This window comes from Neovison vison, chromosome 7 (assembly GCF_020171115.1).
Source record: "Neovison vison isolate M4711 chromosome 7, ASM_NN_V1, whole genome shotgun sequence".
Classification (NCBI taxonomy): Eukaryota; Metazoa; Chordata; class Mammalia; order Carnivora; family Mustelidae; genus Neogale; species Neogale vison.
Genome location: NC_058097.1, coordinates 184377835 through 184399725, shown reverse-complemented (window position 1 = coordinate 184399725; position 21891 = coordinate 184377835). Strand labels below are relative to the sequence as shown.

Genomic DNA, 21891 nt, shown 5'->3' with positions numbered 1-21891 from the left:
CGGAGGAGTACCCAGGACAAACAATGCAAAAATGAAGTAAAGACTCTGAGCTTGGAGATGAAAAAAGGAGACAAAAAGGTTGGAAGAATTTGTTTAGGGGGTGGTGGTTATAGCTTTTGTTTTTGTTTTTAAGGACGGTTAAGGAAGATCTACTGAAAAGGTGACCCTTGAGAAAATCCTCGCTGAGGATGAGAAAGTGAGCTTTGGGCAGCTTGGGGAAGAGTATCTGAGGCAAAGGAAACAAGAAGTTTAAAGGCCCTGAAGTGGGGCCCTGCCTAGATTCAGGAAGCAGCAGGCAGGTCATTGCAATCAGGAGGATCAGAATGAGCTTAAGGGAGAACAGCCAGAGGAAAGACAGATGTACAGTGAAGCTTGGAGAGTCTGGGGTCTTGAAGGCCACTGTAAGGGCTTTGCCTTCTACTCCCAAGAAAAGGGAAAGTCATTAGCATCTCCTGGAGTGGAGAAGAGATGGGCTCTGACTTAGATACTGCACTGTGGTTTCCCTGAGGAAAATGGACTAAAATGGAGATGGCACAGAACACTGAGATCTAGGATTACAATGTAGGTAAAACAGTCATGCAGGTTCACTGAATCATTGGCTTGGGCCACTTCTTTTAGTGTGGGAAAAGAAAGATCCTTAGGTAATAAGCACCATTCAGTTCTTGATTCCATTATTAGCTGGGAGACTGTGATTTTCTATGGTTTCCAGAAAAAAAAAAAAAGGAAAAGAAAAGAAAAGAAAACACCATCGAAAAAGCTGAACTCCATGTTTAAAAGGTAATAAAAAAGACTAACCCTGCCTCCTAGCCACAGCAGCTGTTCATCCTTGAATGGTCTGGATTGAAAGTGGGCAGCCCTTCCTCATGCTCTGGAACTGCCGATCCCAAATTTCCTCTGGCCTCAAAGGTCTGAGCCTTTCTTCCTTTCTCTTAGACCTCTAGCAGCCTCTCCTGGAGGCCGTCTCTCAGTGAGCACTTACTTCAGCGCGGGCAGCCAGGACTCTACAACGTCAGCTGAAAACTCCAGCTGCAGCTAGAGCCCTCCTGGGGCAGTCGCTCACGATGCTGCTCTTCCTTGTGTTGGGGTTTGGCACTGTGCATCTATTACTGCCACCGTCTGCTGCTCTACTAGTGGGTTATTTCGGACAGCCTCTGGCAGACTGTGCCTTGGCCTCTTCCCTTCCGAGCACTAAAGCCTTACTTCACCATTGCATTCAGTCTGCAGTAGCTCTATGGAGCCATGAAGCATTTGGGTAGAGCTTTTCCTCCTGTGCTCACATGCCAGGCTCTAAAAGCAGAACAGGAGAGATGCTAGTGGGACAGATTCTGTCCAGCTACTTCCTGCCATCCTGGTGTGCCTTGATCAGAGCATTTTCTTCTAGACCTTGTTTTTTCTGTAACTAAGAAGTTCATCTTTGTTCCTCAAATTGTATTCCTACTTTTTTAGACTGATGTTCCTCCTGGACAGGGCCCATGTTGCATGTGCCTTTATCCCTACAGTGTTTATATACACTCTTATTAAAAGTTTGAATGAATGAATGAATGAATGAATGAATCTATAAAAACCTCTCAGGGACTTGTCAAAACTTTCTGTTTATGCCTAATTACTATCATTGTTAGTCTCCCGAATGCATGAGAATATCAAATTTTTGTCTGTGTTAACCATACAGTCTGGACTACAATATCCATTATTTGTGAGGGACCAATACACAAGATGTGAAGGTGATTATCATCTACAAATATTCCAAGGATGAAATGGAAAGATAACTTTTTCTTTAGGTAGTAAAGTTTGAGCTGAACAATTAAAGATGAATAGAGTTTACACAGAGGAAAGCATTTTCAGATAGAAAGAAAAAGAGGAACCAACGTGGAGTGTAGGGACAAGCATAGCATATTAAGGATATTAGGGGCAGTGAAGACACACATTTAATTGTAATTAATGCTGGGGAGCAGAGAGAGGTATGGATAAAGAGCAAAGTGAAGCCAAAATATGTATGGATCTTTGGATGTTTCCCCCCTCCTCTTCCTTTCCACTCTCCTCATTATAAATCAGAGCCTGTGTCTCCTCCGCTCAAAAAACTTGATTGATTCACATTTTATTCAATGTAGAAACCAGCATCCTTGCCATAATCTTACAGTGAAGGCTTGGACTTTATCCTGTAAGCTCTGGGGAACTAACGGAAAGTTTGAACTGAGGAATGTCTAATAACCCAATGTAGATAAGACAGTACTAAACCCTTCCCTTGCCCCTCCCCCTCTTTTATTCCTGAACTCGTCAAAAAAACGTCAACATTAGATCAGATCAAAACGCTTCTATTCATTAAGCAGGTAAAGTGAATGTCTCAACATCCAGGAGTTTAACCAAGTGCCTGGTGCTCTCATGGCTAAGTTGTTTGAGTGCAGAGGGTGATGTCTAGCCATGCACTGCCTCTGAAAATGGAATCAAGGCAGCCACAGTGTGAGCAACATATGCTGCTAGTTGGCTGCCTGGGTACCCTGACTGGGTCCATTAATATAAAGCATAAACAAAGCCTGGATGAATGGGGCTGGCCATTTTGTTGCAACATATGGTGGTGGCGTCCCAGATATTTTTATCTTACTCCTACCCAGATGTTTAGCTCTCCTGACACTCAGCTTTATCTGGCAGGCAAGGTGGTAGAGAATGCCCTTGTGATTTGGGGAAAAGTGTGTTTTGTGTGTGTGTGTGTTGTTTTGGCCTCATCAGTACTTTGCAAAAATAGATGAGTGATCAATTAATAAGGCTTCTAAGGTATTTAAAGAAATTTTATTTTATTTTAAAAAAATATTTTATTTATTTATTTGACAGAGAGATAACAAGTAGGCAGAGAGGCAGGCAGAGAGAGAGGAGGTGGGGAAGCAGGCTCCCTGCCGAGCAGAGAGCCCAATGCGAGACTCGATCCCAGGACCCTGAGATCTTGACCTGAGCTGAAGGCAGAGGCTTAACCCACTGAGCCACCCAGGCACCCTAAAGAAATTTTAAGCAGACATTTTTTTCAGACAAACCAATAAATCCCTATTAATTGATCATTCTCTTTCTTTTTTATATTCCTTTCTCTAAAACCTTCAAACTCAAGCAAAGTAAAACTTGGGTATTGAAAGGATCCCTTTTCCTGAAAACGTGCAGTTAAACTAAACGTAATACTTTAGCCAAAATGGTTTGGTTTTGCTTGTCTTTCTCTTTAGTTACATGGCGCTGGCCATAGAGATCTATTTGGCTCCCTGATGATTCTGAAGAACAACTTAGGTATGGAGCCTATGGGTGCAGCAGAAAAGATAAGTTCAGGTCTGGTGTTCCTTCCCCAACTGACTGGCTCCTTAGGTTGTACTGACAATTGTAGACTACCAGTTCCTCTAAGATGCCCTTGGAGTTTTTTTATTCTGATGCTTAGTCTTCACAAAATACCAGGCTGAAAGCCCTCCACCCAGTGAAGACTGTGCAGTCATATGTCTTGCCACTTTTGGAGTCCTCCATTGAGAGGAAGAGATGCCCTGGCTTTGGATCTTTTGACCTCATTGACAAGTTAGCAGTTATCACTCTCTATCAGAGAGCAGGAGAATAGAGCTTGCCTTCCCAGAAGTCCATCAAAGTTCTAGGGTAGCTGAGAAATAAGCAGTCTCCTAACAAGAAAGAGAATAGTGCTGAGTATAATAATAACATAGTCTATCTGTCTGAAGTATTCCATCCCAAGTTTCCTACGTACCTTGCCAACATTCTAGCAACTAAACCCCAGTGGCAAGTGATGATTATCCACATTTTATAGGTGGGAAGCCATGATAGTACTGGGCAACATGGAGTACTGAGAGCCTAAACAAATAATCATAATATTAGAGTTGATAGTTTTACTGAATTTCTGACTTCACTGGAGTCCTTGGGCTACTTTTCTTCTTTATGTGCATTCTCTGTTGGCAATTTTATCAATCTCATAAATTTACATATCATGAAGCTCTGTGTGTGTGTGTGTGTGTGTGTGTGTGTGTGTGTTCCCATGCCTGCCTTTTCATTTCAGACCTCTGTCCTGTGGGGTACCTGCTGCTGTGAGGCAAACCTTGGCCAGAGAGCTTGTCACTATGAGTTCGTCACCAAAGCTAGTGACTATCTTATTTTTTTTTCCATCTTCTAACTTCTTCTGTCTTTCCTTCCCCAAACCACCTAATTTTATAGGAAGTCAGGAAGATAAGTTTAAGAACCCTTACCCTCTCTTACCCAAATTGTTGCTATGGACTCTGAAATACTCTCTTTGGCATTTTAATTCTCCTTCCAAACAATCTCCTCACCCCTGTGTCACATCTGATATCACCATGGCTTGCAGTACTTCTGCGTTCTCAACTCCTGAAACATGGTTGGTCAACTCCAAGTAAGGTTTTCCATTTCTGTCTTATTCATAATACACAAAAATACAATACATATCATATATAGGATATAAAACATTTAAAAACAATGTAATGTCAAAACAGATTATATCCACAACTTAGCCTTTAAAAACATTTGAATTATAGCCAACTTTATGCCATTTATGTAGTAAGTGAAAAAGGAAGACACAGAAAAAATATGTATATTATAATCCCATTTTGGTGTTTGGTGTACTGTGAGTGTGTGTATTTGGGAACATATGTAGTAAAGTGATTTAAATGATTACCTCCGTGTTATGACTTTTATTTTATTCATTGTGTTATCCTAAATTTTCTAGAAAGAGCACTTATTCATAACATAAAACAATAACCATGAGCACCTGGATGACTCATTGCTTAAGTGTCTGACTCCTGATCGCAGCTCAGGACTTGATCTCAGGGTCATGAGTTCAGGCCCCACATTGAGCTCCACATTGGGCATGGGGCCTACCTTAAAAAAAAATATATATATATATATATATATATATATATCCATTTAAGGTGAAAAATAAATTATTTGCAAGTTTGTTGATTCTAGACTTAGTATTTATGTGGGCCCTTTTATAGGTCTAAGAGAAGTATCTCTTAGGAAAATAATAACTGTACAATGCATTCTTGTTAATGGTTGTTTATTTTATGAGCAGGTTGGAGGTCATCAGTCAAGGAATATTATGACAAAATTGTCAAGGAGAATATGTTTATCTATGGAGTGGCCTATCTATATAATATCTATCTATACTCAACCCGAGTATAATAAGTGAAGGGATAAAAGTAATAAATCAAGGAGTTAAGCCAGAAATTAGGGGTTCATTTTTGAGAAACCATGGAGATAGCCATACATTACTTTGTAGGGAAAAGCCCAATTCATATTACAACCATAATGAAGAAATCTTTAGCCCTTGAGCAGGTTCTGTCACTTTTCTACAATTCCTACCTATTCCAAAATAACAGGGAGATTTCAGATGGAAATCTCCTGTCTTACCAGGATGTTGTTTTAGCACTATGCCAAGAAACAAAGGGAAAGATTAAAGCATGTAAGATAGTTACTTTTTTTTTCAAGGCACAACTTTGCTAAGGAAAAATTTTATTGAATCAAGTGCTTCGATGTGTGTTGCTAACAGTATATGTTGCAAGTGGTCAGTAGACATCGAGAGATTAGCATGGCCTGGAATAGTCAGAAGAAATTTCAAGCAGATGTTGGAAACTCTCCTGTGTCTTGAAAGACAGGTGTGTCCGTATAGAGGAAGTATTACTGGTCAGGTTAAACAAGGAGTATGCCAAGAAGGCTGAAATTGAATGGCATATGTGTATGGGTGAGTTAATAGGGGATCAGCCTGGGGTGCCTGGGTGGCTCAGTGGGTTAAAGCCTCTGCTTTCAGCTCAGGTCATGATCCCAGAGTCCTGGGATTGAGCCCCACATCCATCTCTCTGCTCAGCAGGGAGCCTACTTCCCCCTCTATCTCTGTCTGCCTCTCGGCCTACTTGTGATCTCTATCTGTGTCAAATAAATAAATAAAATCATTTAAAAAAAAATAGGGGATCAGCCTGACAGATTATTGACCTTTTATTGGTAGAGTAAACATTCTAAATGTCAGCTGATAATGCAAAGTCAAAACCTCTTGACTATCTGCCTGAAGTTTTATAGTGAGTTACTGGTAAAACCAGTGTTCACATATAGGTCAACGTGTTTTGGGGGATGGGTGAAAATTAAGAAGACAAGGTGACTTTTTCCATTCAAGATCTTGGCCATAGTTCTTTGGATCTGACCTTCAGGGCTCAGTTGTAGCTGTTCTTCAGTACTTTGAGTTATCCTAGCATAGTGAGGGTGGGCCCAGCTCTCTGGAATAAGAAGGTCCTAAGTTGCAGGCCTACCTCTACAATTATTCAGCTGTGTAACATTGTCAAATGAGCATCTCATCCCCAAAACTCAGTTTCCTCATCTGTAAAGTGGGGACAAATATCTGATGGTGGTATTGCTATGTGTAGGAGATGATGCACGTTAAGTACTTAATACAGTTCTTGGGACATTGTAGAGATTCAACATATGATAAATAATAAAATATTTTTACCAGGTATATAATAATGTGAGGGCTTTCCACACCAAAGTTAAGGGGGGAAAAAAAGGAAGAGAGTTTTAAAAAGGAGAAGGAAAGTAAAATGTTGTAGAGATAAAAAAGGAGAAAAGTATATAAGGAAAAATGCTACCCTATGCCTCACTGGGGGCTGTTTGCCTAGTGAGGAAGTACTAGAAAACCCCAAAACATTTTATAGTTGAGAATTCCTAATTGTTATTATTTAAAGGCACATTCCATGTTCATAAGAGAGAGAGAGAGGCAGAGGACAGGGGGAAGAAGGGTAGGAGGGAGGGAGAGGGAGAGAAAGATTTGTGGCAGCTGAAGACAAGAATGGCAGTAATTGGGGCTCTAATTTGGGGAAAAAAAAAAAAGCCTTAAGAAAGGTAAGAATTAATTCCTGTACTGACCTGCCCGTTATAGTCAGGGGCTCTCTTTTGCCATCAGCAGAGAAGGAAAGGGCTCCCTTATCCTTCAGGAGGACAATGGCACCCACATAAGAGGAGTTCCAGTTCGGTACATCTGACCGTGTACATTTTGGCTCCTTATTACCCGCTGTGCCCACTCTAGCATGTACTGTTGCTCAAAAGGTTGCTGATTATTGTAAATGACTCTTTCACTGTTCTTCAAATTGCACTGTTTTCCCTCAGAAAACTTTTTCTAGGACATTGATAATCCTTCACCAGCCTCCTCTCCCAGGGCCTTCCTATCCGTACACTTTCTTTCCTTCCGAGATTTCTTATCAGTGCCCCCCTACTGCACAGGGATTTTGTGCAAACCCCTCTGATGGGAGAACTGAGAAAAATCTTTCTGGAATCTTTTTGAAGCGTTGATTGATGTAAAGCACAATAAAAGCACAGCTGGAATTGGAGATACCAAGCTCTGCTTTTTAGCTCAGCATCGAAGAGAAGGGGGTATAGTAAGCTTTGTTTGGTCTTGAATGTAAAAGCAGAGGCAAAATGAAGCAGGGTGCCATTTGTAAAAATACTTTGGAACAATAACGGTGCTTTGAAACTAATGAGAAGAATGTTTAGATTAATAGCTTGGGTCATATTTCATGTATTATATCTCACACAGGAGAAAAAGAGCAAAAGGAGAAAGTTGGCATACCCTTCAAAAATCTACACACATCACTAATCAAAGGACACCTTTTAATGTTCTTGTAAAAAATGCAATAAATGCTAGCTAAAATGTCCTACAATGAATCCCATTTCTTCTACAAACTTTTACCATTATCTTTTAAATTTTGGGCCAAATTATTTCCTCCAAATATCTGTGTAGATAAAATTCTTAAACCTTTTTAAATGGAAAGGGTCATAGAGCACTTTGAGAAACTGAAGAAAGCCATATATCCTAATCTTTAGAAATTCACATACTGTTAAACACACACACACACACACACACACACCTCTCTCTCTATATATATTTTTTCCTTTTTTTCATTTTTTTAATGCTGGGTGTGGAGCCCAATCTGGGGAGCCCAACATGAACCTGAGATCAAGAGATCAAGAGCTGGTTGCTTAACTGACTGAGCGACCAGGCACCCCACTCTATATATTTTTTGAACCTAATTCAAAGAGGTTCACAGATTCATGATGAATCCTTAGTTCAATGAATTCTAGATTAAGTACATATTCTAAAGCAAGTCAATGTCAAAGTAATTCAAATGTGAATGAAAGTGAGTTTGCCTACCTCTTAGAATGGATTAATATTAAATAAATATGCTTAAGAGTTCACCACAACTAAATAAATGTTAGTATTATTTTTATCAGCATCTGTACTTAATACCATTTTCAAGAACAGAACAGAATTTTCAAGAACAGAATTTTGAGGAGCTAAAGGACTTTCAGTTTCATGAAATAAAACCACCTATTTTTTTTTACAAGTATTCAGGACCATTTTTAACAGTTGTTTGCATGTTTTATTTTATGAGAAAAAAACTAATTTGTAAAATTATATTCCAAATGAGCTTTTTAAATGAGCTTTTTTAAAAATATCAACTTGTCAGATGTCAACAACTTTACAGTTTTTAAAGGTGTGCTGAGAAAAAAAAAGGCTTTTTTATAGCATGCTTATCATTATTGAAGAGAAATGTCTTTAATATAAACAAACAAAAAACATTCAATCCTTCGGGGGGGGAAGCAAGCTTTTGAGATCTTGTTTTTTAAGATATTTTACTTATTTATTTGAGAGAGCAATAACAAGAGATGGAGATGAGTGGGGGGAGAGGGAGAAGCGGGCTCCTTGCTGAGCACAAAGCCTGACATAGGGCTCAATCCCAGGACTCTGGGATCATGATCTGAGCCCAAGGCAGCAGCTTAACTGGCTGAGCCAGACAGATGACGCAGCTTCTGAGATCTTTAGCTCAAAATGCTTTACAGTTCTTATTGCTGGAATTCCGTATTCTTATTAAATGACCATCCTCAATAATAATAGGTTGATAGTGAGAGCATTTCTGCAGCTGGTAGACATTCCATGTTGTTGGTTCTATGCCATAGAACCAACTATGCTATGTTGGTTTTAGGATTTTGCATTTCCGGCTGGGTATTAGAGTTACAGGGCTATCGATGTTAAGATGCTGCCTTATGTTGACTTTCATCTCCTGGAATTTCTTTATCTGCTTCACTTCAGTACATTCCTTGTAGAACCTTTGACTATTGCCCAATAAACATTCAGGTACACTGGTCCACTTCATCCTTCTACAACCTGATTGTTGGTATCATGTATCACTATTGCCTGAGGGTTGGAAAACTGTGATTAAGACCCACTAAGTCCCCATAGCTAGTACTTCAGGAGCCTAGGCTATCCTCTCCTTCTTTCCTCCACTATTGATCTTCTCATAATTCTGCTGGCAGCTGTGAAGACAAGTCTCATGACATTAAAAAACTGTGGAATTTCTAGGGGTCTCTGGTATTGTTACTGTCTGGCACTGGAACCCACCAGGGCCCACCTCCTCACTTCTTTCTTTTTTCAAGAACAATGCTCTACAATTTCTTCATCTCCTGTATTGTAATGGAACTTTCTTGGTCATTTATGGCAGTTTAGTGCCCCACTCTGAAAAAAAAGTATTTCTTGGTGTCATTCTTGATGAATAAATCATATCACTTTTAACCACTTTGTTGTCTCCAAAATCTTCCTTGCAAAGACATTTGTTCTCTGCCATGGTACTTCCAATGTGAGCCTCCCAGACCATGATTCCCTGTGCTGCTCTCTTTGGTACTGGATTTGCTATCTGGTCACTGAAGACAGAGATTGACAGTGGGGCAAGGAGTGTTGACTGCTTGCTCTCATCCTAACCATTGGTCATGCACTAGCAGCTAAATCTGGGTGAGATGGTGACTGGGCCAATGATGGGGATGGCATAGCTTCTTAAAATTTTCTTCTGACTGAACAAAATCAGTCATTGCAAAAAGGAGGAAGGCGATGTTAAGAGGAATGAAGTTGGGACCCGTGGGTGTTATAGTTGGTTAAGTGTCTGACTCTTGGTTTTGGTTCAGGTCATGATCTCAAGCCCAATGTCCCACTCCAACCAAGCTCAGCAAGGAGTCTGCTAAAATTTCTCTTTCACTTTGTCCCTCCCTGTGCTGTCTGACTCTCTCTCTCTCAAATAAATAAATAATTTTAAAAAATTTAAAAAAGAGGAACGAAGTTGTCAAGAACCACAAATGGGAGAGCAGGAAGGTGCTCTTAAAAATCACTTCCTCCAGGGACACCTGGATGGTTCAGTGGGTTAAGCCTCTGCCTTCGGCTCAGGTCATGATCTCAGAGTCTTGGGATGAAGCCCCATGTCATGGAGTTTTAGATGGTTGAATTCACCTATCCAAGGTCACTTTGCTATAAAGTTGCAGACTTCGTCTCAAGGTCCCATGCTTTGAGACAAAAGGTTATATACAGAACGGAAATAACTTTAGTTCTCAACTATAGATGTCTTTGGTCACAGCAACTTAGAAAACAGAGGAGGCACGTTCAACATCATGCTAAGAACTTTCAAGCTCCTTTCCAAGAGGTAACCTTAGTAATTGTGCTGGTTTGACCTGCAGTACTTCTGCTCTAAAGAATATCTTCACAGTTGAGACAGTCCTTTCCACTCATTAGAGATTTAAATAAACGGAAGGTAGGTAGCTTGCTCATAGAACATCAGCTCCTTGCTTCATGCCCTTCTTGAAAGGAATAAAAGCTCTTAATACTTATTTTAGCTTAACTACCTTTTCTTCCATTCTCAGACAGATTTTTTGTTGTTGTTACTCTTTCATCTCTGCTGACAGTGCCAAGACCATGGAAAAACACTCTCTGCATATAATGACTGACAGTAAATGACTAGGCTAAGACCTAGGAGAGCTGATCCTGTCATTTATTCAGCTGAATGACTTTATTCAAGTAACTTATTAGTTAGGGGAAAGGGATTTTCTGTTCATGAAAATCCAGAGATACAGAAGCAGGAAATGTGTTTCTCATTCTCCAGGTAAGAAATATGGATGCATTTCCCTTGGAAACATTTTCTTCAATGCAGCTATTTTGTATAAAGTACTTCCTCTCTAGCTAGATGAGAAATCTTACCATAATTCATAAATTATTTTATAAAATCATTATATTAAAGATCAGGAAGACCTTGGAGATGAGCTTTTCCAGGTTAATTCATTTTACAGATGAGGAAACTGAGACTCACTGAGGATGATTTTTCTGTGAAAGTCATCTAACATGTTGATATCAAGTTTATGAAAACCCTCTCGGCATATCAGGCCAACTCATCAATGTCACCAATCTTCCATAATCAGAAATGGCCATGAAACTCTGATAAACAATCTGAGGGGTTTTAAGGGGCAGGGGGTAGGAGGTTGGGGGGACTAGGTGGTGGGTATTAGAGAGGGCACAATTTGCATGGAGCACTGGGTGTAGTGCAAAACCAATGAATACTGTTACGCTGAAAATAAATAAATAAACAAACAAACAAACAAATAAATAAAAAGAAATGGCCATGAATTAGACCAGGGAATCCACATTGTCTAATCTAATCCTAAAAATATAACATCTTTTGGGCAGGAATATAACAGTAATTCAGAAATAGTCCATTTTCAAGAGACTTCATATACTCTTCCTGGGGCCTGATAGAGCCAGTGTTCATAGGACGCTTACCTGTATTGATCTGAAGTTTATTTTTTATGAGGGAACAATTTTTTGGAATGAAAACCTTTCCGATTCAGAAAACAATGCAACAGGGGGCGCCTGGGTGGCTCAGTGGGTTGAGCCGCTGCCTTCGGCTCGGGTCATGATCTCGGGGTCCTGGGATCGAGTCCCGCGTCGGGCTCTCTGCTCAGCGGGGAGCCTGCTTCCCTCTCTCTCTCTGCCTGCCTCTCCATCTGCTTGTGATTTCTCTCTGTCAAATAAATAAATAAAATCTTTAAAAAAAAAAATACAGAAAACAATGCAACATATCTCAGTGAAGTTTGACTCATCAAAACACATTTCTTAGATTTTTTAAAAAATCAGGTCATCTTTCAGAAAACAATAGAGACTACTGAGAATTTGTGATTCAACTTCCCTTTAAGAAATTAGTGAAGATTTTCTTCCTTTTATTTTCTTCATCCCATTTTTTTGGATCTTTCCAGTCTCCTTTCCTTCCTTCTATATTATTATGGATATTAAATTTTATTTATGTGCTCCATAACTCTTTCTATGCATAATCACTATGTGCTACATACTGCTTTGTTTCTACTTAAATATTGCAGATGACTGCAAATATAAATTCATAGTAGGTTTTACAAACACTCAAATAGAAATCAATTGACCAAGTAGACAAAAAGAAGTACATCCAAATAGCAGAAAGAAGGAAAAAACATTAACCAAAAGAATCATAATTGTTACTAGAAGTGGAATGAGATTTGAGTTAGAATACATCAGAAGCAACAAAGAGGAAGACCTTTCAAAAACTAAGTAAAAGCAGGAAGTTCAAAACATTTCTTGTGTATGTCATGTTCATTCATTCGAAAAAGTATTTATTGGAAAACAGGTATACACTAAGTGCTATTTTTAGTACTCAGGATACATCATGAGTAAAATCAGTAAGATCCCTTCTTCTAAGAATCTACCATTGTAGAGCAAGGAGGTAGACAATAAATTACAAACTTAATAAATAAATAAAGTATATAGTATTACAGAAAATATATCCTAGAGGGAGAAAAGGTGCCACAATTGCTGCACACCTAATGCTGTAGGCAGGTTAAGCCTCCTTGAGAAGTTGACATTTGAATAATGGCTTGATTGGGAAGGAGGGAGATAGCCATGTGGTTGGTGAGCAGACGGGCATCTCCAGTGGAGCAAATTGTCAGACCAAATTTCTGAAGATATAAGAACTGAATACATCCTGGAGGGAAAAAAAGGGGGTACGCCAAACAGAAAGGGGAAAGTTGTAATAGACAAGATCACTGAAGTAATCATAGCTCAAATTACAGAGGATGCATCGGACTTGTTCTTTTTATCACCTGCACTAAACACAGTATCTGGTATAGAGTTAATAATCATTGCACTCTAAAGTATTAAACAAATAAACAAGTGGACGTATGAGTAAGATTTCATGGCATTTCCTATCATTTAAGTGGGAAGAGTGGGTGGGGTGGAGAGAGGCCTGTTGCCCAAAATGGCTAATTATCCATCTTTCTGGTTATTTATGCCTTAAATGACGTTGAACTGGCTTTGTTTCAAATATTTCTGATGTGAAAGAGAGATCAGATAATGATTTAAGTCCAGTGTCATACATCAGGAGGTAAAATAATTAGTGTCATTATTTCTGATCTGGTTGAGTTATTTCATGCTCGTTTCGTTTTCCTCTCCACTATTCCCATATGCCCCTCATGTTATCACTCTCTTCCCTTCTATTCTACCATCTCACCCAGAGGTATTCTGAGTTTGTGAAAATGAAAATGTCTAGTAGTTCAAGAGTTTGGGGATAACAGCAGCAAGGTAGAAAGATCTGCACTGCCTACCACAGAACCCCTATAAAGATAAGAGCAAGGACACAAGCAAAATTTCCTTCGGTCATCAAAAATATGCCATTGCTTTCTACTAGTCTCAGTGTATCCTTGAAAGAATGTCCAAATGCCCCTGCTGGCCACATAGAGTCTGATCCTTTTATGGGTTAATTTTTCTGCCATTAATTCATGAAGTAGCTTCTAGTTCGGTTGCTATAGCATCATGAAAAAAGAAGAGAACTGATTGGATTTTACTAGATTTCTTTGGATCTTAAATACTAATACAGCTTAATACCTCCACTATGTGTGTGTTTGTGTGTGTGTGTGTGCAAGCACACATGCATGTGAGTGCACACACACACGGGTAGAGGAGACTTCATTGAATATAATGTTTATGACCTTGGAAGGAGCTGGAGGTTTTGCACACTTTGGCAACTATTTCCCTTGATAACATTTGGACTGTCAATGTTATAATCCTTTCCTTTCTACTTCTACCTGCAAGAAAAAGCAAGGACCAAAATCTACCTGAAACATCTGTTTTCTAGGATGACTTCTTGGCATTTGTTATTATTAGATTAATGCTTGCTCATTGAAAACACACACACATGCACACCATACAGAAAAAAATAAAATGTAAAATCCCCAAACCAAGTTCCCCATTCCTTAGAGGTTATCACTCTTAGCAGTTTAAAATGAATTCTCTAAAAAATGTTCTATGTTTATTCATATATAGTATACTTATAATTTTTAAAATACTACATTCAAACCATGCAGTCTAGGCTACATTTATTTGCTTGAAATCATCCCATGTTGTTATATATAGATCTTCCTCATTCTTTCTAATGATTATATAGTATTGCTTGGGTGGATTGCTGTAAGATATTTAGCTGGTCCTTTTTTGATATTCTTTCTACTTTATCATCATTGTAAATGATGCAGGAAATTCCTTTGCATACACATTTGTACATTGAAATCTATTTGATGATGATTGAAATCTATTGAAAGTGCTTTTAAAAGCACTTTATATTATTTCTTTAAAAATGAACTGTCTAGAAGGAATCTGTAAGAAAAGAGCTGCAAAACATCCCTTATTTCATGCAATTCTAAAAATACAGGTGCTTACTAAAGGTGGAGCATGCTTAATTTATTTTTTTCACCTTGGAAAAGAGGCAAATTATAGTAAGCTAAAATTATTTAAGGTTCTTTAATGTGCAGGGAAAAAAACCATGAAAATATTATTCCCTTTCATTTTGAAGTTTTATTTAGAGCCAGACCTTCATCAGAAGATCTTTGTCAGTTCATGTTCACTCAAATACCAGTCTTAAAGGAAACAGTGAAGTGCTATATCCAGGTTTCTCAGAGCAGATGTGCCAAATTTTTGTGAAGGCCACTTAAATTTCATGGACCTGGCAAAGCTTAATTAAGATGATTTCCACTTCTCTGTATGACAGTGATATATTTTACCTTGTTGGGTTTGTAAAGCCCTCCGTAATCTGATGTTATTTTGCTAGTCAGATTTATCAGTGGTTTGCTGATAAATGTTTAACAACGGGCTCCCTTCCCCCATTGAAAGAAAATGACAATAAACACTGTGAATATACACATGCATAAGTTTATTATAAATTCTACCAACATAAGACATATGCAGCATGAAATTTATAATTATTAACACAATATGCAACATACTTTTTTCCAAATAGCTAATTGATTCTCCTTCAAAGCTCTGATTAATTTTAGCTGAACTCTTGCTTTCATAGCCAGTATTCACAATGCACGTGAACATGGTTCCCACATTAATGTTGGTTACTATTTTAATTATGTTAACAAGTAAGATAAAAGGGAAATAATGAAACAAAGGTACTGAAGTGATATCACTGAACACTGAGCACAGAGCTGGTAAGAGATGCGCAGAATCACACCGTGGTATAGTATTTCTGTCATACATTACAATAGACAGGACAGTGGTAGGAAGTAGCAAAATCATTAGGAAATGATGAGTTTTGAATATGTATTGTTTTTTTAAAATATAATTTACTTAATTATAACTTCATATAATTTAATTTTAACCATGGCAGTGTTCAATAGCGGACTCAAAAAGTTCTTAAAAGCCTGGTAATTGACTCTTATGAGCCTATGAAAATGGTTCTAGCTCACTACCAGCTCTTATCTCATTAATTTGCACAGGGTAAAATCTACTACATTGGGAACTATCCTTCGATGCCCCTCAAGATTGCTAGAAAAGAGAATGTAAGCTTCCGTGAATGCAAAGACTGGATGGAGTTTGAATTTTTGGTAAAATGAATCTAATCAGCTGAACTTTTTTTAAAGCAGAAGAAAAGATGACCTACTTTGCATAGATCTTGAGATTCTAGCAAGATTCTCTTATCCAAATGATTATTTTATAGGATAGTCAAGTTGAAATCACTAGTGAAGTAGGACAATATTCTATGGGAAAATGTGTTGCACCCTTCTAACAAGAAACCAACTTTGAACCTGACAGAGTGTGTTCAGAAAAAAATGATTCTTTGAGTTTCAAGTTATTTCAGATTTTTACATTTTTGTTCGGGCTCAGGGAAATGTAAAATAATGAACTCCTCCTCCAAAGAAATAAATATTTAAATAATGAGATCATTATAAGGTCACCTCCCATTCTTTCATCCTGTGGTAGATTCAGTAACATCTCAGCAACACATCTTTGCTCATTAAACCCTGCTTCTTTATTTTCAGTCATTTTGGGGAGTGGCAAGGAGCCAAGGAACACCCTTTCTCCTCTGTGTCTTTGGAACACCCATTTCTTCTTGCGAAGATTATATGGTATGTACTTTTAACTTCCTTTAGTTACTCCCCATTTCACTTGCAAAAAAATGTTATACTTTTCTTCAACTAGATCTCCATCAAAGAACAAATTTCTATAAACCCATGCATACCCCTCGAAGTTGATGGGCAAAAGAAAATTTTACACTTGTACAAAGATTAAATGAAGTTTGTATTTTTGGTAAAGTGAATCTAATAGGCTGAACTCTTTTAAAGTATAGGCAAAAGATGACCTACTTTGCCTAAATCTTAAAATTCTAGCAAAATTCTTTTATCTAAATGATTATGTATATAAATACACTTATATTTATATATTTAATTTGAAAATGCAATGGAAATCAAATTTGCATTAACTAGGCAGAGTTTTATCTTAGAGATCAGGGAGAGTATCCACTACAGAGCTAGGACAATCACGGAAACAGTGGGCTTGCCTTGGTGTAGGTCTTACCTCGACAAGAAGGATGACTTTGCAGATTCTCCACAGCATTTTGCTTTTTATGTTTTCATTTAATAGTGTGACATCCTATGACAATTATCATTATTTTTGGTCCAGTTTTCCCTCTGAAGCAGCTTTGACACAGATCAATGCATCTCAGTGTCGTTTTTTATGGAGCTGCAACATCAAAACCTGACAGCTGGAAATCTTAATTGGTCCAGTGACAGAAAATATAATGACTGCTCACTGTGACTTATTTTATCTGACCTTGTGTTTAACTCAAAGGTAAATTTTCATCTCACCATTGGAAAGGAGAAAATTGTGGGGGTGATGAATGGGACAGGTGGGCCAGAGAAAGGCCCCTCTTTTGGAAAGAAATTACTATGGGTTTGGGGGCTATTATGGAATTAGGGTTTAAATGCTGGTCTCCAGTAATGGATACCAAGGGTCTCCGTGCCTATTTGAACTGCCAACCTTTCTGCCGTGCCTGTCGTTACAAATGGCAGCAAACACGGGATGCAGCATGGAAGGTTGCCCATAAGCGACTGGCTGGAGGCCCCGTCACAAAGGCCACCAGACAGCTGTCAAACAGACTGGTGTTTGATCGTTACTGACTTGGTCTGGAGCCCAGTGACTTTGACCCAGAGGCAAAAGGTTTCCTATAATACCACCCAAGTTGTCCAATCCTCCTGGTCCTGGAGAGAGAGCTGTTTCTAGAATAAAGACACGAGATTTGTCCTGCCGAGCCCAGCTATGAAACCAAATTTTCAAGGGTCCTATTGGCAGTTAAAGCTGGTGTATTAAGAAAGTATTAAATTCCCAACATCTTGACTTCACCTTGGATGAGGACATGGCAGTGTGTGTGTTTTTTTAATGACAGTGAAAAAAAAAAATGCTGGAGTTCTTTTACAAAGACCTCTCTGGGCTTTATTTGCAAAGCTTACCTAATTCACGAAGAAGTCACGAAAAGTGAAAAGTAGATTGCATATGTAAATGCTCGCTAACTGCACATCTCCCTGAGAGTTGTAACTGATGGTAATGAAGACCAGAGTGATGATGATGGTGGGGGTGGTGGTGGTAGTGTTGGGGGTGGTGAACTGGATGTTTTTTTTCTACAGACATATTATTAGCATGTTCTTACAATAAGAAAAGGTATCAAAGAGACTGTTGGTCAAGGCTATAGTACGGAGTACTTAAAGGCATAGACTTTAAAATGTAAATAAATAAAGTAAAATAAAGATCTGGCTTGGAATTCTGCCTCCAAAACTCATGAGCTGGTAAGCCACAGTTTCATCTATTAAAAAAAAAACAAACAAACAAACAAAAAAAACAAACCAAAAAAAACAAAACAAAAAAACAAAACAAAACAAAAAAACCTACTACAGGGAATTATTGAAATAGGCTCAACACATAATTGGTACTCAGTACTCAGCCTTCCAGCTTGCTTATGTTCCTTTCAATTCAATAAGGGCTGAGCTAGTGTGTTCCTCAATAACTCTTTCACCAGCTGAGGCTAAGGAATGGCTCACTTTAGCATGTTTCTCTGCCAGATGTATCTTTTTTTGTTAGTCTAGCTCTCCCAAGAAGCCAATACCAAAGCTAGATTTTCTCAAAATCAGAGTCTTTGAAAGCAAATGGAGACAGAATTGAGAGGAAGGCTGGGGGAAACCATTGGATCAGGCTGCACCTCTGATCCCAAGTGAAGGGGAGAGGGAAGGAAGACTGGGTACAAGAATCCTAGATCACTGTGCAGAGTAAGGAATCCTCAGTGAGGACTTTCAGGGGTTCCTCAAGACAGAGTCATTGGTGAAGACACAAACCTTATTTTGTGCAGGAAGATTTGTCGGTGCTCTTTCACCAAGGGAAAGTCAAAGTGAATAAAGTAGTCACAAGAGCCACAAGTTGAAATTCATTCAGATGGGTGCTGGCATTAGGACTCTGCATTGCAGCAGCATTGGCTCTGCTTGATACCTGAGTCATGATTCAAAATGGAAATAGATTTGTTTTTTATCACATTTCCAGTGCAGCTAAACTCAAACCCACATTTTCCTCTCCTGAGGTCTTTCTACTTCTGGAAGTGGAGATCATTCTCCATTTCCTCATTTTAGTAGGAGGCTTTTTGTGGGCCTATGGCACACTTCTCAGAAAGGCTTGCCAGAAGGAAGGAAGGAAGGAAGGAAGGAAGGAAGGAAAGGGGGGAGCTGGTTGGAGGAATATTTGGTGCCTCAGCATTGTTTTGTGTTTCCTCTCTGTTATTAAAGAGAAACTATGAAAAAAAGAAAAAGAAAAAGAGAAACTATGCATTGGGTTGTATTATTGCCAAACAATTCACAGAATAGTCAGACTATAATATGCAAACTCTGGAAAGAACCCCATGCTAACTGCTCCAGGGAAACGCCTTGCCCTAGGCTGTAGAACTAGTAAAGGGAAAGTCTGTATCCACCTTTCTGTCTGTTCTCTTTCAATTGACTATGTTGCTTTCCTGTTTCACTTTTTATAATTTATTTGAGAAGAAACATTACTGGTTCTCAACGTTTACAGAAATCCCAGCCAAATACTCCAGATAGTACCGAATCCGTTTGAAGTCATGAAGACGCGTGAATTTGCCATTCATTGATTCATTTTACAAATATTGAGAGCTTATTATGTGGCAGGCATTGCTCTATTACTAAGAATATAAGAACACAAAGACAGGCCAAATTTCTTCTCTCCTGGGGCTTATATTCTAGTCTATATTCAGAAAGAATATTTTATCTATGACTCTGTTACTCACTGGCCATATGATGTAAGACAAATTTCTTAATCTATCTGAGCCCCATATTTCCTTGTCTAAATAACAAAGCCAGGAAATTCTGCTTTGCTTTGTTATTAGAGGACCAAAAAGGTAATATCATTAAGTCCCTTTGCAGAGTGCCAGGCAAATAATAATAATGTGATATAGGATGGCTTTTGCTATAATCCATTTTGGGTATTCCATTTGCCCTCATTTCAGCCCCATCATTTTTCCTCTTCACAGAGATGCAGTAGGGTACAAATGTAAGCTCTGCCCAGTGCCTTCACTTCTGTTCTAAGTTCCAACCACACCAACTTTATATCTGTTCTACAAACACTCCTGTCTCCTTCTTCCTTTAATGCCTTTGTATCAGACCCTCTGCCTGGAACATCCAACCCTCCCTTGCCCATCCTGGCCTCCTACTGCCTTTTTTATCTGCCTCACTGCTACTCATCTTTCTTTCAGCAATTACCACTTGGCACGAAGTCCTTCCTTAACTTCCCAGGCTCAGTTAGATCTTCAGTACACACTCTTACAGCAGGCACGTTCACATGATTTGCAGAGCCCAGCACAGAATGAAAATGTGGAGCCCCTTGTTCAAATAACCAAACAAAAGTATTGTTAAAGGTATTAGATTATAAAGGTTTTCCCTTCTTCTTGCATCTCTCTTGATGTGTCATTTTTATAATTTGTTAATGTCGTTCTAAGTAAAGAAAAATTTAATTTGTAATTTATTAACATTCACTTTGTAGATTGTTAAATTATAACAGAAACATTTAATTATTATATTTTGGCATTCATCTTTATCTCGTGCAATGCCAGTTTTAATTGCAAAGGTGAGTTTAAGACGTATGCAAAAACAGACATTACCCAAGACCTGTTTTGTAGTCTATATGTGTACCTGTATTTCCTTCTTCCAGGAAGAATGGAAATGTTGCACACAACCAATTTAGATGTTTGTATTTTACTTCTTGGTATACACACACTTTACCAGAATTCTCTACTTTTAGCTTACTGATGAATAAAGAATTACTTACTACAAAACAAAACAGAACAAAAGGGACTGTGGGTCACACTCTCTTACTCTTTGCTTCAATGCCATTGTATTCAGCATAAGTGGTTGGCTGATACAGGGAAGTTACTGAGTAAGAAAGGATCTGATAGGCTTTCTGTGTCATTTATCTTTCTTTCAATAACATTAGCCTCTTTCTGCATTCACACTGAGCTCTGGTTAGAATAGAAAGTGTTCCTCTTGGGGCTGTCAGTTGTAGATGTAAAATACTTACCTTCTATCCTGTAAGTATCACTGAACCCCTATGTATCATAGGCCAGCCAGAATGCTGTACTACATATGAACGGGGCAGGAAGAGGTGGTGGACACTCATATTGTACTGTCTCCTCTGCTCATCTGCATGTTACATTATACCACTGGACTTAACTGTAATGCACAACTTCAAACATAAAATTATTAAGAATTTCAAGATCTCAGTAGGAGAGCATTAAACCAAGTCTTCAGCCTTGGTTTACATAAGCTCTCATGAGACTTCCCAGATCCTGTGCCTGGGAAGCTGGTCTTGCTAATAACATCCGGCACTTTTTCATTGAAATCCTTAGAACAGTTGTAATAATGGACTTTTGGAAATTGTTTGTTTAACATATGCCTCTGTGGTTAAGCTCCAAACTCCTTAATCTCCTTTCCCTGGGAAGCATCTTTGAGTATATGAATATACATGGGATACATGGTTGGGAATACCAGGGACCTGGAGTCTTCTTAAAGTTTCAAGGAATATGTTGAAAATAATGACAGGAGTTAAAATTAGTATATAATGAGAATTCATAGGTATGTTTCATAGCTATTTATTCCCTTCCTCTTTGAGGTTATGTTTCACTTTCTAATTCTGTGTGCTGTGCTTGATCACACCTTAGTCATAAAAAGAATCGGTGGTACTGCCACTTGCTCTAAGAGAAGACTTCTTCCTATGTGTGTGTGTGTGTGTGTGTTAGTTTTAATGAATACACCACTCACATGCGTAAAGAAAGAAGCCTTCTGTTTCATTAATAACAGATTTTCACATTACTCAAGTTCCAAAAGGGAATGTTTCTTCTATTTTTACAGGTCTTATTTTATTAGCCACACAAAGTGAAATAACAGTTCATTTAACTATGTCAAAACCAATAGAGACTCACTGCTATTTGCTTTCTTTTGTATAAAGATTAATGCATTTTTAATTCCACCCCACTGGTTGGTAAACCAACCATTATGGTTACCATTGCCCTATAATGCATTTCAGTCATTTCTAATAAAAACCAGACTTTAAGATGGCTTATCATTATCTCTATAAGCTACTGGAAATGGATTCTCTCCTTGAACTGCTGGTTCCTACAGCACTCTAGCTAATGAAAGTAGATACAGAAACACTAT

General features: G+C 38.5%; 1 protein-coding gene across 7 annotated transcripts in view; it reads left to right on the top strand.

The window, feature by feature from the left end:
• Nucleotides 1–21891, top strand: part of LRRC4C (leucine rich repeat containing 4C) — a 1197418-nt gene that overhangs the window by 899863 nt on the left and 275664 nt on the right. For all 7 annotated transcript variants that reach the window (XM_044259104.1, XM_044259107.1, XM_044259106.1 and 4 more), the window contains one exon: nt 16174–16260. The gene's annotated coding sequence lies outside the window, so the exon portion shown is untranslated. The remainder of the gene's footprint in view (nt 1–16173; nt 16261–21891) is intronic.